Source organism: Canis lupus, chromosome 30, assembly GCF_011100685.1.
Source record: "Canis lupus familiaris isolate Mischka breed German Shepherd chromosome 30, alternate assembly UU_Cfam_GSD_1.0, whole genome shotgun sequence".
Taxonomy (NCBI): domain Eukaryota; kingdom Metazoa; phylum Chordata; class Mammalia; order Carnivora; family Canidae; genus Canis; species Canis lupus.
In genome coordinates, this window is record NC_049251.1 from 12,774,331 (window position 1) to 12,793,399 (window position 19,069).

The window sequence follows — 19,069 nt, forward strand, 5'->3', positions numbered from 1 at the left end:
TCCTAAAGGCCAGTGAGTTCCTCAGAAGATGATTATTTTAGAGAACTAGTTCATTATTTGTCTTTTGAATAGATAAGTATGGATAATAAGGTTCTTTCCTTGTTTAGGGGTATATACCAATAGAAAAGGATTATAGCCCCAATCAAGATTAAAAGAGAATTTCTTTTTAGTTCATAATATTTACAAGTATTTCAACTTGCATATGAACATGAGGCACTTATCTCAGGCTACATGTCCAAATCTTTAGAAACTTGAAAATAAATATCTCCATAAGTATATATTACATAATGTGGTGGCTACTATATGTTACCAAGATCCTTGTTCAGAAATAAAGGACTGATTGCCCAGGTTTGTTGAGAGTGCTGTGTGCATATACCTTTCAGCTGTCAGCCTTCTTTATGGCTTCCCTAGTGGAAGAGAACAACCTTGTCCAAAGCCATGCCTCTTTCTTGGATGGTCTGTGTCCAATAAATAATTGTCCTGGGAGTATAAAAGTCTAGCCTTCTTTTTTCCAGCTGGGGCAGCTCTGAGGAATAATTTTATCTTTAGATCTTCCTCCAGGGTTAGCTGAGGTATTCTATTCAGACAGCACTGAAGCTTGACTTCTCCCTCTGCTCAGTTCTGCTTGATTCCTTTCTTTTTTGCAGTTGAGAATCCTGAGAATGCTCTTTAAAAAAAAAAAACTGTCTGTCTGCAAATAATCTTCATCTCTGAGTCTGCCTATTTCACATTGAGTTTTCAGAAAGCAGGAAACACAATGAACACTGTGATGTCTCCATTTTGATGAAGTTTTTGCCTTCTCTTACAAAAAATAAACCCTTTTGTCCTATGGAGCAGGACACAGTAGGATAATAGAGCAGCCTAAGCTGAATCAGAACCTTGAAATGCAGTATAACCTGAGGCCACTAGACTAGAGCCTGCAAGATCCAAATAGAACATTAGTGGTCATTATGTATCTGGTATAATAGTAGTAATACCCATGTTTTTCCCACCTCCCCTATTTAATAATTCTTAAAGAAGAACTATCCCCATTTTACATTGAGCTTAGCCACTTATAAAGTATCTGGATTTTTTTTTTTTTTTTAGAGAGAATTTATCTGCCAAGAGTTAGAGATATGCCTGCTTAGAGAAAGTCTAAATGGCAGAGAAAAATAGGTCAATCATGCTCCTAGAAATTGATTGCACCAGCAGGTTATGTGTTTGGAGAGTAAGGGCAGTTTAGTAATATTTGAAAGCATGCCCACAGAGTGGGGGCCATGAGTTTAGATGGGGTTAAGTGCATTCTCTACTTCCCTAACTGTACCATTGTGGGTGGTAAAGAGAAGAACTGATCCTTTGTACTTTTGTATGGATGAATGGTTGAATTTGTTCAAAGCTCTTTAAAAGGTCCCAGCAGGCATGTACAAAACAGAAAAGGAACATGTCAAACTGAACCTGACTTGTACATTGATCCCAAACTAGCCTTCCGAGGCTCTGGGGTAAGATGAGCTCAGGGGTGAAACTCTCTCCCTACCCTTAATGAAATCTCGCTTAGGTGATCAGAGTTGAAAATAAATAAAAGCTTGCATTAGTACTAGAAGGTAAAGAAGGCTACTACAACATCTAGTGCATTTCTTGAAGTTGTTGAAGTGTGTAACCAACGTGGTGAGATAGAAGTCAAGAGTGGCCACTGACTTGCTACTGTGGGTTAATAGCAATGGCTACTTACAGCAAGGGGAGCTCAGTCTTTTAAGTCTAAACCAGTGATGCTTCTTCCTGATGGATAGGTACTAGGAAGGAGGCAAACTATGGTTGCCACCTTAGAGTTCAATAAAACTGGATTAAGAAAGTCAGTCACTTCTGGCATGGCAACTTCAAACAGTGAAAGTCACACAGTCTAAGTCAGTTTATATACTCACTTCACTCAACCTGGAAATGTCAACAGAAAAAAAAAAATGTTGAGAAGATCTAAAACCCTGGAACATGTAAGAGCTTAGTTCTATTTCATCCAAGAAGACTCAAGACTCAGGTGACCTATTATGCAAAGTAGACTTTTCAAGGAAAAGTCTTATACCTCCCTTAGCCTTTAGACTCTTTCTATAAGAGCTATTGTCATCAAATAGTTTACCATTTCTCACTGATTAAAGATTTAGCTAGCAGAGAGAAGTTAAATATCCGGTTCAGTGAAGGTAAGGACATATGGAAAGAAGGATTTCTCTAAAATGCATACAAAAATCAATTTGACTGTTTTGTCTAAGTGACAAATTAGAATTATGAGACCCATATAGCTCAAATATTTAGGTTACTAACAGTAACTAAAGGTTACAGACTATTTTGAGTGAAGAATTTATATATTTATGAAGAAAGCCTGTTTCTTATCTAAATTATTAAATGTTGAATGATTTTTTTTAAAAAAAGAAAATAATGTACTCGTTTCACAGTAAGGCATCCTACCTCACTCATTCAGAATGATTCAGTGAAGGACTACCCATGGTGGTGAAGTACGACTCCCTAGACTAGATTAAATCCCCTCTGTTTTACTCCCATTGTGCTCCAAACATCCCCTCATATCACTCTAATCTCTCATTCTTGTAATTCGTAATTGTGTCTTATTTTTTCCTGCTAGGCATTACAAACCATTAAGTCAGGGAGTATATAATGTGTCTCTAGAGTCTAGAACATAGATGACATACACCATGTGACACTTTTAAACATTTTTCCTATGATTCTTATCATTCAAGTTTAGACTTTTGAGAGAATATGAACTTTATGGAATAGTCAGAAAGGAGAAAGAAGAGGATATATATAAAATGGCTACACTTAAGAAAGAAGGAAATGAAGCTGTAAGTTTAAAATATCATTTGATTCTTTTGCCTTAGTGGATGTATCTTGCAAGAAGTTACAGTGGCCGAGTTCAAAAAGGGTGTTGCCTGTGTTCCATTTGCAAATGACATATCAGATAAAGGGCTAGTTTCCAAGATCTATAAAGAACTTATTAAACTCAACACCAAAGAAACAAACAATCCAATCATGAAATGGGCAAAAGACATGAACAGAAATCTCACAGAGGAAAACATAGACATGGCCAACACGCATATGAGAAAATGCTCTGCATCACTTGCCATCAGGGAAATACAAATCAAAACCACAATGAGATCCCACCTCACACCAGTGAGAATGGGGAAAATTAACAAGGCAGGAAACCACAAATGTTGGAGAGGATGCAGAGAAAAGGGAACCGTCTTACACTGTTGGTGGGAATGTGACCTGGTGCAGCCACTCTGGAAAACTGTGTGGAGGTTCCTCAAAGAGTTAAAAATAGATCTGCCCTACGACCCAGCAATTGCACTGCTGGGGATTTACCCCAAAGATACAGATGCAGTGAAACGCCGGGACACCCGCACCCGGATGTTTCTAGCAGCAATGTCCACAATAGCCAAGCTGTGGAAGGAGCCTCGGTGTCCATCGAAAGATGAGTGGATAAAGAAGATGTGGTGTATGTATACAATGGAATATTCCTCAGCCATTAGAAATGACAAATACCCACCATTTGCTTCAACGTGGATGGAACTGGAGGATATTATGCCGAGTGAAGTAAGTCAGTCGGAGAAGGACAAACATTATATGGTCTCATTCATTTGGGGAATATAAATAATAGTGAAAGGGAATAGAAGGGAAGGGAGAAGAAATGGGTAGGAAATATCAGAAAGGGAGACAGAACATGAAGACTCCTAACTCTGGGAAACGAACTAGGGGTAGTGGAAGGGGAGGAGGGCGGGGGGTGGGGGTGGATGGGTGATGGGCACTGAGGGGGGCACTTGACGATATGAGCACTGGGTGTTATTCTGTATGTTGGAAAATTGAACACCAGTAAAAAATAAATTTATTATTTAAACAAAAATAAAATATCATTTGATGTAATAATAGAATGAACACTGAAGGCCATTCTTAAGAAGCTTGCTTATAGTGCAGATGAAGAGAACCTATCTTAAGTTGGAAATTAATGTGGCTCAAATCTTAAGACAGTGTCATCTTACAAAGCCAGACTTCTCAATGCAAAAGTAATGAGAAGCAATTCCATTCTTTACAATTACTCGTCTCATGAAAGACCTTAAATGGAAAGAGTGGCCCACAGAAACAGTTGCTGAAATATGCTGCCCATCTTTTTGATGCCTTTCCATCCTTCCACAATGTATAAACTTTTCTATTCACTGCCAATGGCTTTTTTTCCCCTCCTCCTGGCCTTTTTATTTTTTAATAATAAATTTATTTTTTATTGGTGTTCAATTTGCCAACATACAGAATAACACCCAGTGCTCATCCCGTCAAGTGCCCCCCTCAGTGCCCGTCACCCATTCACCCCCACCCCCCACCCTCCTCCCCTTCCACCACCCCTAGTTCATTTCCCAGAGTTAGTCTATGTTCTGTTAAGTAAGCTTGCATTGGGAGTCATGTGTATGGTGAAAGAGAGTGGTCTAGTTTCATTCTTCTGCATGTGGATGTCCAATTTTCCCGGCACCATTTATTGAAGAGACTGTGTTTCTTCCAGTGGATAGTCTTTCCTCCTTTATCGAATATTAGTTGACCATAAAGTTGAGAGTCCACTCTGGATTCTCTATGCTGTTCCACTGATCTATGTGTCTGTTTTTGTGCCAGTACCACACTGTCTTGATGACCACAGCTTTGTAGTACAACCTGAAATCTGGCATTGTGATGCCCCCAGCTATGGTTTTCTTTTTTAAAATTCCCCTGACTATTCGGGGTCTTTTCTGATTCCACACAAATCTTAAAATAATTTGTTCTAACTCTCTGAAGAAAGTCCAAGGTATTTTGATAGGGATTGCATTAAACGTGTAAATTGCCCTGGGTAACATTGACATTTTCACAATATTAATTCTTCCAATCCATGAGCATGGAATATTTTTCCATCTCTTCCTCCTGTCCTTTGGTCTTTGATCCTTTCTTCTTGGAGAAAAAGCTCATTTTCTCCCTATAAAGAAATACTAAACCTTTCTGTAAACTTTCCACTGTCTTTCCTTTAGGCAAGAACATTTATAGGGTTCTTCTTATAGGTTGGAAGAAAGAAGTCTTACTCCCAGGCTGTTAATTTTTATATTGTCATAGATTAAAGTAGGTCTGTTTACTTATTACTTCTGTTCCATTGTTATGGTATCTTCCTGAACATCTGTTCTAGCTCCCATATCTATATTTCACCCATAATATCCTCTCTGATCATTTATTTGTCATGTATCTAGGAAGTAGGTAGTTAAGAATTAGGCAAAGATATCCTGTCAGTCTATAAATCCTTTCAATCCTCTTACCCCCATGGTGCTCTCTCCTGGATTTCTATAGCATTGGCACATGGCTTGCAGCTAGGCATGGAATGCAGCAGCTTTTATATCCAGTTCCAGCAGAGAATGATTGGGACCTTTAAAGAGCTGTTATGGATGCCTAAGCAGGCAATTTGGCTAAGCTGAAAAGAAAAATCTATATGTCTATACTTATGTACCTAACAAAGACTCAATGCATCTGAGCTGAGGGAAAGGATCATGTCATAGGGTGACTTTATCTTGCTTCAGAACCTGCCACGAGAAAGCTCTCTGGACTCCTGCAGAATTGAGCCATGGTAGATTCTAGGAACTTAATTCCTAGGCCTTATAGTTTGCAAAGACACTCTATGGGCATCACTGATAGATCTGTTGTATATGGACAGTGGGTCTCTCCAGGTGGCCATAGAGTTTATGGCTTTATACATGGGTCATTCATGTTGTATATAGTCTTTGGAAAGGATAAAAGGATCAAACTGGACTGTTGGCTTTATGCTAGTAGTCTTGGATAAACAATTTTCTCTCCTCTGGGCCAGCATTGGAATGAAAACATGGTTCATTTGCCCCATGACAACTTCTCTCATTCAATTGGGTTAGTCAAGTCAGGAATCCATGACTCTTTTATTATTGCTATTATCAAGTAAGGACCAGTCTGAGATTTGGCCCTATTCCCTTTCAACCTGCCTGCAGTCAGTTTTGAGGGGTCCAGGTTTTGTAAGAAGTTGAATTTTCAGCAAAATCCCTATTCATTTGGAACTTTAAATATTAAGTCATGCTCTTTGTGTATTTCAGTATTTTCCTGGAGACTGACTTCTTCAGTGCTGCTAGAATGTTATAATACTTAATGAATTGACTTCTCTAACATGGCTTTGAAGGCAGTTTTTCCTCAAACACTAGGCAGCCTACTATAGCATAATCTCATAGGCTTTTGAGTCAATCCAGGCCCACCCTGATGAAAGAAGTGAGTTTTAGGATCTTCACTAAAAAAAATAGAGATGCCAAAAAATAAAGGCAATGGGGATATAAAGTACTTAAGAATTACCATGTATTAGTAGTAGTGCTAAGCCAGTGATTCTCCTTTCTTAGCCCATATCTTGTGATTCTCCAGTTCAGATTGTCATTCAAGGGGCTCAGGAAGTACCTCCCATTGACTCCCAATTCACTGGCCAATGTCCAGTTATCTAAACCTAGTACAAACAAGTACTTGGTATGTTTTTGTCAGTAAGCTGCTACCTCAAGATCCTATATAACCATAACATAGTTGACAGGATTACATTAACTCAGATCAATTTTTGTTACTCATAAATGCCACTCAAGATATTAAATGTACTTCTCTATTACATACTTCCCCTAGTTAAAAAGGGCTATATGTACTATTGGCACATTGGAAGATGATTAAGGACAGGACATTTACTTCAAGATGTCTAAAACCTTAATCTCTGTAGAGGGCTTGGCATCTGCTATCTCAAAATGTACCTTACCTTTCTATTATATTGCTTTCTGACTTGGCAAAGAAAATCCAGTATGGCAAGAGTGAGGCCTGGACCCTCTGTCCTTAACAGAAAGAGCTAGTTGTATGTGGTCACTGGTGTTTGGTTATCTTTCTGGGTGCCTGGCAACCCCATGGAACTTGTAGTAGGGAAACAAGCTGGGCCATAACTTATTCCATTGCTTTCTTAGCTTCTCTGCATGATCTCACTGGAGCACCACTGAGTGATTTGTGAAGAACTATAGGAGGCTTTAGCATGCTAAGGAGAGGTATATTCACATAGTCCGGCATGGAATGCCAGAATGAATAGGACAACCTCATTTCCTATGTTTGATTACTATGATTCATCCAGTTCTTCATGAGCCTCAGAAGAGTGGTATCCAAGCATGGCTATCACCTTCAAATCTAGTCAGTGTGGTATCACTAGAGCACAAACAAATGAGTTTTTATGTGGGATGTTTCCTGGGATGTTACCACCACTTTCTGGGTTTCTGCCTTATTAAAAATTAACAGCTTTATTGAAGTATAGTTGGTGTACAATAAACATTTAATATATGTAACTTAGTACATTTTGAAACATGTATATACCTGTGAAACTATCAAAGCATTATTATGACAGGAATGAATATATCTATCACTGCCAACAGTTTTCTCCTGCCACCTTCTAACCCCTCCTTCCAACTGACTTTGTCTCTATATATTACTTGGCATTTTTTAGAATGGAATCTTAGAGGATGTACTCTAAAAAATTATGGCCTATGTCATTTAGCACTATCCTATTGAAATTCAGCCATCTTGTTGAATCTATAATTTGTTCCTTTATATTGCTGAATAGTTCCACTGCATGGATATACCACAGTTTGTCTACAAACTCATCTCTTGATGTATACTTGGTTTGTTTCCAGGGTTTGGCTATTACAACTAAAGCTGATATGAACATTTGTTAGCAGATTTTTGTTTGGGTATACACTTTCACTTGATCTTACCCAAAAGGCTGAGAAGTGATTGGATAGTCACTTCCATTTATCTTGCATGAATATCTGGGTATGGAATAGCTACATTACGTAGTAAATGTGTGTTTAACTTATTTATGAAACTGCCAAACTCTCTTAAGATGTGGTTGTTCAATTTTATCTTCCCATGGGCAGTATATGAGAGAGAAATTTGTTCCATTTACTCAACACTTGATATGAGTCAGAACTAAGAGGGCAAAAGTAAACTGCATGAGTACCCCTCCTGCTTGCACTAAATTCTAAATGTACCATTCCCATCTTAGAAGGTTGGACAAGCAAAGTGACAATCACTGTGACTTAATGGCCATTCTATTTCTATCAGGCTATAGTAACACCAAAAGCTGTTTCTCAAAGGCATATAATTCTCCTTTGCAGATGATATGGCCTTTCTTCAGAACCCCAGGGGCTTTCCAGAAAATCTACAATGAAATATTTCTCACCATTGACACCATCAGGTCTGCTAAATCATCTGACTGAAGAAGTAAAACTGCTTGCATCATAGTCTGGACCTGCCAAAGAGTACCTTTCTGCTCTAGGCTCCACTTAAAACTGGCAACCTTTTGTGTCACCTATAGTCCAGATCAGAATCTCAGGTGAGGGATTTGCTATCCTCAGAACACAAGAAGGCTGACCAGACCTTGTGCTTCCTTCTTTGTGGCAAGGCATGCAAGATACAGAAATCTGTATTCTACTTTGGAGGTATCCAGGCACATTGCTGTTTACTAGATCTCTAGAAGCTTTATTAAAGTTATAGATTTTTGAATCTTGGAGGGGTTCCTCTCTTGCCTTCCAGAGAATACGGTTCTTATGAAAACTTTCCATATAGTACCCAACTCACACACATCCTGCCTCATCAGCATGTTTTCATGCATATATGGATCAATATGATATTCTTTCCGTATTCCAAGATGGACATAGTCCAGATTTCTTCTAATTATATTATGACAGGCAAGGAAGACATACATGGTTTACTTGTCCTTTCCATATGAATTAAAATTTCCCCAGGGATATTTTTGTTATTCTTTCCTAAATTATATAGACAAAAAAAATACATCTACCTAATCAATGGCTGTATACAACTTATTCATTAATGTGCTTTCACAATGATACTACCTCCACCACAGCAGCCACAATTATGGTTTCTACTTGGCTGAGTTTGCAGTACTATAGAGAGTCATTTTTTGGATTCACCTTTACCATAACATAATGAGTCATCCCATAATCTGCCTTGGTAACTCAGGCATTTCTACATTGTTCTGCATGGGTCACCATTTTCCCTAGGCTTCAAAGTGCTTACTTTAGCAATGAGTTTGCTCTATCCTCTAGGATGGAGAGCAGGGAAGGATGTTAAATCTTATGTATCCAAGTCAATAAATTATTGCTTATTTAGCAGTATATTTCATTCCTTTTGATCAAGAACCCTCAAAATCCAATACTACATATACAGCCCTGGTCAGCACCTGCTAACTACTACTTACAGTTTTCTATAGTTATAATCTCTTTCTTCCCTGTTGCCCATATATCCCTCATCTTGTTATAATGGGACAACCCTAATTATATGCCTGAAGGAAGTTTTTGCTGAAAGCTGCTGCCAGCTGGTGTTGGAGAAGACTATACCATATCTTCCCGAGGATGGGGGTGGGATTAGTTATAAGAAGGAGTGTTAAACAGTAGCTCGGGAGGCTCTAATGGTATAGGGAAGTCTGTAAACCACAATCTGTAGTAGTATCCAGCTAGCTATGCCTAATCCATATCAGATTACTAGGTTTTCCTGACCAGGGCCATAGTCAAAAGACCTGCCTTGACTGAGGGTGCAACTATCTTTGAAGCTCAGCAACTTTAATTTGGTCTATTCCTTGGCTGTGTCCACTCTGTCACTGCAGGAGATAAGAGCCTCTTTGAAAACTATAAGAGGGACCTTTTTGCACTCATATTTAGCCTTTAACTACTTGTTAATCACTGTTATTTTTCTGAGGGTATCAAGTCATCTCTGAAGATTTATATAGCCAATTCTAAAAGTGTGAGAGAACAATGCATACATGGGCAGAAGCCTGAGTCACAGCACAACAAGGATGTTCCACCAACCATGATATTTTCTCACATGATGATTGGTGAAATCTTTATTAGTGGGGCTGCCACCTTATGTCATGGATTATTCATGCCCCACATTCCACTCAATATGGAGTCATCCTTACCAGTCTGGTAATGAGTGCCCTATTCTCAAAATCCTATCTTTTTTCCTGCTTTCTCAGATAACTCCTGTTACCAACTGTATTGGTTTTGGTCCTTTGGGAAGCATATGCTAAGAGGTTAGAAGTACAATAAAATTATTGTGAAAGATGAAGGGGAAAAGAGGAGGAGTAATCAGAGAAAGACTTCATATCATGATTATGCTCTCATGCCTGTGAAAGGAAAAGACAAATAAAAAAGATTGGGAAAGCAATAACTTCAAACTATGTTGCAGTTCTGAGAATGCTCTGGAGTTCCTGTCTGGGCTGGCAAAGACTGTGATTGCTTATAGAAAAGTTCCCTTGCTATTTGTAACAACATGGATGGACCTAAAGAGTACTAGGCTAAGTGAAATATGTCAGGCAGAGAAAGACAAATACCATATCATTTCACTTATATGTAGAATCTAAAAAAAACAAAACAAATGAAGAAACTCTTAAATGCAGAGAACAACTAGTGGTTACCAGAGGAGAGGCGGGTTGAGAGAGATGTGTGGTATAAATAAAGGAGATTAAGATGTACAAAAGTCCAGTTATAAATAAGTCATAGAGATGAAAGCTACAGCATTAGGATTATTGTAATAACGTTGTATGGTGACAGTGACTACACTTATTATGGTGAGCACTGAGTAATATGTAGAATTGTTGAATATGTTGTACACCTGAAACTGATATAACATTTTATGTTAATTATACTACTTCAATAAAAAAATTAGCATACACACAAAATAAAACAATCCACGTTTAAGAAAAAGTCCTTATTGGGCAGAAATGTCTTGGGTTTGGTACCACTGCCATGCTCAGTCATTGCTAGGAGCTGTTCAGGAGAAATAGGAATACTCCAGGGGATCCTAAAGGAACTCCTTACAACTAATACAAATTCTTACTTAAAGGGAAGTTAGAATGAACATCCATGCTGCCATATGGCCTGAAGTACCAGACAGTACCAAATCCTAGTGAGCTAATGCTATCACAGGAGACAGAAGACAATTTAAGTGTTATTATTTTTAATCCAGAAAAGAGCAACAAGGTCTCTCTCTAGAACTTATAGAGACGATTTTCTATTTACACTCTTAAGTAGATGAATGAATGAGATAGTTACTGATTTTCTGGCTCACTAAAGAAAAATTTAAAAGCACATAGTAAAAGAGACAGAAAAAAGAGAATTGGAAGATAGATCTAGGACACATTAAGAGAAGTTCCAGGTGGGGTCAGGTAGATATGTACCACTGATATGGAAGAAAGGCAATTTAAATAGAACAAATTTTCCATGAAACCAAGACTAAAAGGAGTTTGAAATTTGAAAGTACTTAATAATTTCCAGGATGGATTAATGAGAAGAGATATAGTTAGGTGTATCTTAATAAATCTTTTCTGAATTCCAAAACAAGAGTTTGAAAGTTTCCAAATAGAAAAACAATGAACAAAGAAAAAATAAATGAGTAGCAATATTGTAGATGGGATATCACTTTTGTTTACCTTCTAGACTGACTGAACAATATCCTTGCTTCATATAGGACTGTTGGATTCCAGTCATTTTATCTTGGAGACAAAAAATGAAGATATAATCTGAGAATTTAGGCATATCTACTGATAGCATACATTACCACATTTGAAGAAAATATTTGAAAAAGTCTTCAAACCACCGAGCAAGAAGGGAGACCAACATAAAGGAAAATACAGAAAGGAAACAATGGTAAATAATAAACCTTGAAGTATAATTGAATCTAAATGAATATTGGGCTAAATGCATATTAAGTCACACATTTGGCATACGTAAATGCCAAATGAGGATAAACTATAAGGATAATTCCTATGGACTATTATTAAAATTACTAAACTATTTCAGCAAATCTAGAAGTTTTCAATGGGGTGGAAAGAGATGCCTACAATGAAAAGTAAAGTATAAAAGCATTCTAAATTCTTGTGGCTAGAGGCAGTGAGAAGCAGTGGTGAGGGAAAGAAAAGTATTCTTGGGTCTTACCAGTACCAAAGTAGCAACTATTCTACTAGGTTATTCTTATAGTCATATCTTTGACTTGAGAAGAAAGAAAGAAAGGTAAGCATTAATGAACTGGAAAAGTGTATAGTTAATAGCAAATTGATAAAATCAGAAAAATATTGGAAAAATGATATAAAGATGAAAGAAATGAGTTAAGTATTCATTATATTAAATACTGAATAGAATTCTCTTTCTAGAAGACTGTCAGACTGACTTAAGACAAACCCAGCTATATGCTTTCTATAGGCAATAGTCTTAAGTCAGCAAATTTTAAAAAAAGGCTTGGTCAAAGATATTGCTGACATGCAAATAAAAAAGCAGTAGTGGCAATATTATCAATGCCTAGAATAAATTAATGATATAGTATGATTATGAAGTCATAAACTCATATTATAGAACACATTATGGAATGTATATAAAGCAAAGCATTATTAGAAATGGAAGAGCTTAACACAAATATATTTATAGTAGAAGACTGTTATATCTCATAACTGGACAGATCTAAAATACTGTAAGGACATAGAAACTAAAATGATAACAGTATTATTATCTGAAGACTGCTTCTCATAATTAAACTTTTAAAATAACTTTTTAAAAGTTTTTATTTAAATTCCAGTTAGTTTACATACAGTGTATTAGTTTCAGGTGTACAATTAAGTGACTCAACACGTATATACAATACCTCGTGCTCATCACAAGTGTTCTCCCATCACCTGTTTAACCTGCCTCCACTTGTGGCAGGGGGGCCCTCTGGTAACCCTCAGTATGTTCTCTGTAGTTTAGTCTGTTTCTTGGTTTGTCCCTCCCCCCGCCCCCAATTTTTCTTCTTAAATGGCACATATTAGTGAAATCATATGGTATTTTTCTTTCTCTGACTTATTTCACTTAGTATAATATTCTCTAGCTCCATCCATGTTGTTGGCAAGATGTCATTTTTTTTTTATGGCTGAGGAATATTCCATCGTATATGTATACCACATCTCCTTTTCCATTCATCAGTTGATGGATGGACTCTTTCCATAATTTGGCTATTGTTGATCATGCTGCTATAAACATTGTGGTGCATGTATTCCTTCAGATCAGTATTTTTTTATCCTTTGGGTAAATACCCAGTAGTGTAAATGACCCATGTAAATGGGTCATAGGGTAGGTCTATTTTTAACTTTTTGAGGACCCTCCATACTGTTTCCATAGTGGCTGCACCAGTTTGCATTCCCACCAACAGTGTAAGAGGGTTCCTCTTTCTCATCCTCACCAACATCTAGTGTTTCCTGACTTGTTAATTTTAGCCATTCTGACAAGTGTGAGGTGATATCTCATATTCTTGATCATACACAAAGTTAGGAGATAGTCTAGTAAAATTATTTCCTTGTCACTTTTAGGTTATCAGCTATTGAGAGATAATCTACTCATTCATCCCTGGGAGGTAGTTCTCCAGCTGTGTTTGAGTCTTGGCCTTAATCGTGTAGTTGAAATAATCTGAGAACAGTGACTGCAACATAGAAGCCATGTGCTGTCTCTACTGCCTCACATTTGACTTACTATATCAGTTTTAGAAGGTTGAACTCTTTTTTTATTCCATTTATAAGGTGAGATCATTGATATTTGTTTTCTCTGATTTATTTCACTTAGCATAGTGTCCTCAAGGTTAATCTATGTTGTTATAAATGGAAAGATCTCCTTTTTCATGACTGAATGATATTCCATTGTGTTTTATATAGATTTAGCTATAGATCACATTTTTTTTTTATTTGTTCATCCACTTATGGGCACATTTTGTTTCTATATCTTAGTTATTATAAATAAAACTGTGATGAAAACTGGGGTGCAGATATCTTTTTGGGCTAGTATTTTCATTTTCTTCAATAAATATAGTGAAGTGGAATTATTGGACCATATGGTAATAATTATATTTATAATTTTTTGAGGAAATTCCATACTGGTTTTCATAGTGACTGTACCAATTTACATTCCTACCAACAGAGCACTTTACTCCCCAATGCTTGGCAACACTTGTTATTTCTGTCTTTCTGATAATACCCATTCTAACACAGGTGAGATGATATATCATTCTGGTTTCAATTGTTTTTCCCTGGGTTTTGCTGATGTTGAGCACCTTTTCACGTGTCTGTTGGCTATCTACATGTCTTCTCTGGAAAAATATTATTTAGATCATCTATCTTTTTAATTGATTATTTTTTGCTATTCAGTTGTATGAGTTCCTTATGTATTTTGAATATTAACCCCTTATCAGATACATGATTTGCAAATGTAATCTTCCACTTAGATTTTATTTACTTTAGTTCAGTTAATGGTTTCCTTTGTTATATAGAGGCTTTATAGTTTGATGTAGTTCTACTTGTTTTTAGTTTTGTCGCTTTTGCCTTTGGTGTTACCTCCAAAGACTCATTGCCCATCCTGATGTTAAGGAGATTACTGCCTATGTTTCCTTCTAGAAGTGTTAGGTTTCAGGTCTCAAGGTCAAATCTAATCATTTGGAGTTGACTTTTATGTATACTGCGGGATAGTGGTTCCATTCATTTGTTTATATATGGCTGTCCAGTTTTCCTAGCACAATTTATTGAAAGGACTGTCTTTTTCCCATTGTATTTTCTTGCCTCCTTTATCATAAACTAATTGACCTTATATGTATGGGTTTATCTTTGGGCTCTATTCTGTTCCATTGATATATGTGGTGTTTTTATGCCAGTACCATACTGTTTTATAACTATGGCTTTGTAATATAGTTTGAAATCAGTAAACGTGACGTCTCTAGATTTGTTCTTCTTTCTAAAGATTGATTTGGTTATTCAGGCTTTATTGAGGCTCTACTTCTGATAAAATGAGATTGGAATTTTGATAGGAATTGCTTTGAATCTATAGATAGCTTTGAGTAATATAAACATTTTAATAATTTTAATTCTAATGCATGACCATGAGATATCTTTCCATTTATTTGTTTCTTCTTAAGATTTTTATTTATTCGTGAGAGACACAGAGGGAGAGAGGGAGAGACATAGGCAGAAGGAGAAGCAGGCTCCCTTTGGGGAGCCTGATGTGTGACTCAATCCCAGGACCTCAGGATCACAACTTGAGACAAAGGCAGATGCTCAACCATTGAGCTATCCAGATGCCCCTATTTGTTTCTTCAGTATCTTTCATCAGTGTTTTATGGTTTTTAGTGTATAGGTCTTTCATCTCCTCATTAAATTTATTCCTAAATATTTTCTTCTTTTTGATGCAATTGTGAATGAGATTTTCTTAATTTTTGAATTTCTTAATTCTTTTTGAGGGTTCATTGCTAGTGTATAGAAATGGAATGGACTATTGAATTTTTCTGTCCTAAAATAGTAGGAAATTTATTCTAACACTGTTAGAGTGGAGTCTAGGATTTTCTGTATATAATGTGATCTGTCAGTAAGGACACTGGCACTTCTTTCTTTCTAATTTGGATCTTTTCTGTTACTTTTTTTCCTGCTTAACTGCTCTGGTTGGGATTTGTAATACTATTTTGAATAAGAATGGTGAAAGTGGGCATCATTTTCTTGTTCCTGATCATAGGGGAAAAACGGTTAGCTTCTCACCATTGAGTATGATGTTAGCTGTGGGCTTGTCACATATGTTCTTTATTATGTTAAGGTATATTTCCTCCACATCCAGTTTAGGTTTTTGTCAAATGCTTTTTTTTTTTTTTTTTTTTTTTTTTTGGTCAATTGAGATTTTCATGTGATGTTAATTATTTTGTCAATGTAGTGTATCACGCTGGTTGATTTACAAATGTTGGACCATCCTTGTATCCTTGGGATTCCACTTGATCATAGTGTATGATCCTTTTAATAGTGAATTTAATTTTTTCGAGAATTTTTGCCTCTATGTTTATCAGGGATATTAGACTAATTTTTTTTGTGGCATCTGTATCTGGTTTTGATATTAGGGTAATGCTGGCCTCTAATATGAGTTTGGAAGTGTTTTTTCCTCTTTTTATGGAAGAGTTTGAGAAGATTTTGTGTTAATTCTTCTTGAAATGTTTGGTAGAATTTACTAGTGAAGCCATCTAGTCCTAGGCTTTTGTTGATTGGAGGATTTCAGTTACTGATTTTATCTTTTTAGTAGTAATTGGTCTGTTCAGATTTTGTATTTCCTTGATTCAGTCCTGATAGGTTGTATTTTTCTAGGGATTTATTCATTTCTTCTAGGGTAGCCATTATAATTGTTCATAATAATTTGTTAATATCTCCTCAGTTATCAGTTGTATCATCTTTTATTTCTGATTGTATTTGTGTCTTCTTTTTCTTGGTAAATGTAGCTAAAAGTTTGCCAATATTGTTTTTTCAAAAAACAAGCTCTTAATTTTATTGTTCTTTTCTATTATTTGTTAGTCTATTTGATATTTATTTCAGCTTTAATGTTTATTTCCTTCCTTCTACTAACTTTAGACTTAGTTTGTTCTTTTTCTAGTTCCTTGAGGTGTAAATTTAGTTGGTTATTTGAGATCTTTCTTGATGTAGCCATTTTCTATTATGAACTTCCCTCTTAGAACTCCTTTTGCTGCATACCATAAGTTTTGGTATGTTGTATTTCCATTTTTGTTTCAAGATATTTTTAAAATTTTTCATTTGATATTTTCTTTGACTCATTGGTTGCTCAGTAGCCTGTTGTTTAATCCCTAATCATTTGTGAATTTGGGAGATTCAAATTTTAAGTTGAAGAAGCTCATTCACTCATATGGTGAAAATTTGAATACATTTATAATGGCATTTACAGGGCCATCACTGTGTTCTAATATCTAATTAATTACTTCTAGCTTGACTTCAAACTGGGAGAAAGTAGCCAACATCGCAGAATTAATGGGAGAAATGTTTACCCAGTTTAAACAAAATCTAAGTGGCTCAATAATACCACCTGCAATTGCTTTTTCTTTTACTCTATTTTGATGTCCTTTCACCCTTCCCATGACTAAGGTTTCTACCATGAATATGGATATATATATATATACACACACACACACACACATATATATATATATATATGTAAAGCAGCTTCCAGTTGAAGATTAACTAATGTGTAATGTATTGTGTCTCTTGAACCAAAGTCAGAGGATCCTTATCTTTAGCTTTCATAGACACAAATGAGGTGAAATCCTCATTCTAGACCAGACTTGGATAATATGATCATCTGTTCTCCGCTCATGTTATCACCTTATGTCTACATCATATGAAAAATTTGGGTGATATTGGCATTAAGATAAAGTAGGAAGCATACAGAGCCAAACTTGCATCTACTTTGAATTCACAATTCATTTTCAGTCACTGAATTAATATGCCTATTCTTAAAGTGACTTGATCAAACTAAAACAGAGATACCATCTGTCTGTAAACTCATTCAGGGGGAATAGTAGAGACAATGAAATAAATTCATAATAACATGGCTGACCTCAAATGAGACTAATTTTTTTTTTAAGATTTAAAAAATTTATTTGAGAGAGCTAGAGCACAAGAGGAGGGGAAGGAGAGAGAGAAGCAGGCTCCTTACTAAGTCTGATGCAGGACTTGATCCCAGGACCTGAGCTGAAGCGAGATGCTTAGCCAACTGAAACACCCAGGTGCTCCAAAATTATACTAATTCTTCAAGGAAAAAAAATCCTAAGGCCATGCAAATATGAAGTAAGCATTAGAACATGCAGAGACAAGACCAGATTGTCAGCAGTTCTGGTATTGAGATTTAATTCACAAGAGTTTCTTGTATTTAAAATTCCCCTGTACTCCAAATCACAGAGGAGTATGATTATCCCATCTATAGGACTGCCTTATCTTTAGGCAAAATTTTAATTCTCTCAAGTTGCTTCTACAAGCACTTCTAGTATTAGTAGTACTTGTACCCTCCATCTTAAGACATAGTAAGTTGATCATGCACATAGAGAGGACCCCAGAGAGTTTGCTATCTCCTATTAGATTCTCCTCTCTTGCCCTCAGGAAGATTTTCAAAGATGTCTGAATCATTTTTATCAAGAACCCTTCATGGTTGATGGCCACTATGTGTATGAGTGATGTAGGAAACACTGTAAGCTTTTTCCATAAGGTCAAGGAAAACAAGGTCACAATCTTTAGCCAATGATGAGGTGGTCTTTGGTTAGAAGATATGATAAGAACATTAGAACTGGTCTCATTTAGGAAATAGGATAGACTCTAGATTATAAGCAAGTCCAACTAGTAGACCTCTGGCTAGTTTTCCTTCTATATCTCACAGCCTGTCTCATAACCAATCGTGGATAAATGATATAGGCCATTCTACAATGTCAAGTGCAAGAGGCTAGAGAATCATGTGAATTGGGAGGTATAGCGGCTTCAGAAAGCATTTCTGAAGACTTATAATCCAATTCAATCATGCCTTCAGTGTCTAGTGGTATCTTTGTCAGAAACATCAGTAGGCCAAGCAGCAAGCCGTGAGGAAGAAAAGATATTCTGGCACATTCCATCTTACATCCAGTTCATTATCAACAGGAATGATATCACTGCTGCGGGGGTAAAAATTTGTTGTTAGGAGCAAAAAAAAAAAAAAAATCCTGTTATTTTTAGTTATAAAGCACACATACGTGTACACACACACCTATATACACATACATATATAATTCATTAACAATTACACAGTATATATGTCACATTTAAAATATGTGCCCAAAAATATTCCTTGGGGAAAGATAATGATAAAAAAGGATTAAGAAACACTGATTTATATTGTAGTGATTTAAAATAGTATTAGTTATAATTCACAATAACATGAAATTCACTTTTTTTTTTTAGGTGAAGTCTCTGTCACAGAATGGTAAATCTCCATATATAGTCTAATGTTATCATGTACTAGTCTATTCACATAAGGAAGTAAGTTCTAAGTATGAAAGAGAATGATCTACCCAACTAAACAGGGGCAGTGTGCATGATGCTTAGTCTGTGTGGGAGTTTACCTGGATGAGAGTTCTGGTTTTGCCACAGACCACGAGTTATTTGGGCAATTTACTGCACCTTTCTAAGACT

The 19,069-nt window shown here is 36.3% G+C and overlaps 1 long non-coding RNA gene across 1 annotated transcript in view; it reads left to right on the forward strand.

Moving 5' to 3' along the window:
* The first annotated feature begins 6,947 nt into the window (after positions 1-6,947).
* LOC119866828 overlaps positions 6,948-19,069 on the forward strand; it is a 41,909-nt gene continuing 29,787 nt past the window's right edge. The window contains exons 1-3 of the long non-coding RNA XR_005381343.1: positions 6,948-7,064; positions 8,184-8,401; positions 11,554-11,732. This is a non-coding gene — a long non-coding RNA (uncharacterized LOC119866828). The remainder of the gene's footprint in view (positions 7,065-8,183; positions 8,402-11,553; positions 11,733-19,069) is intronic.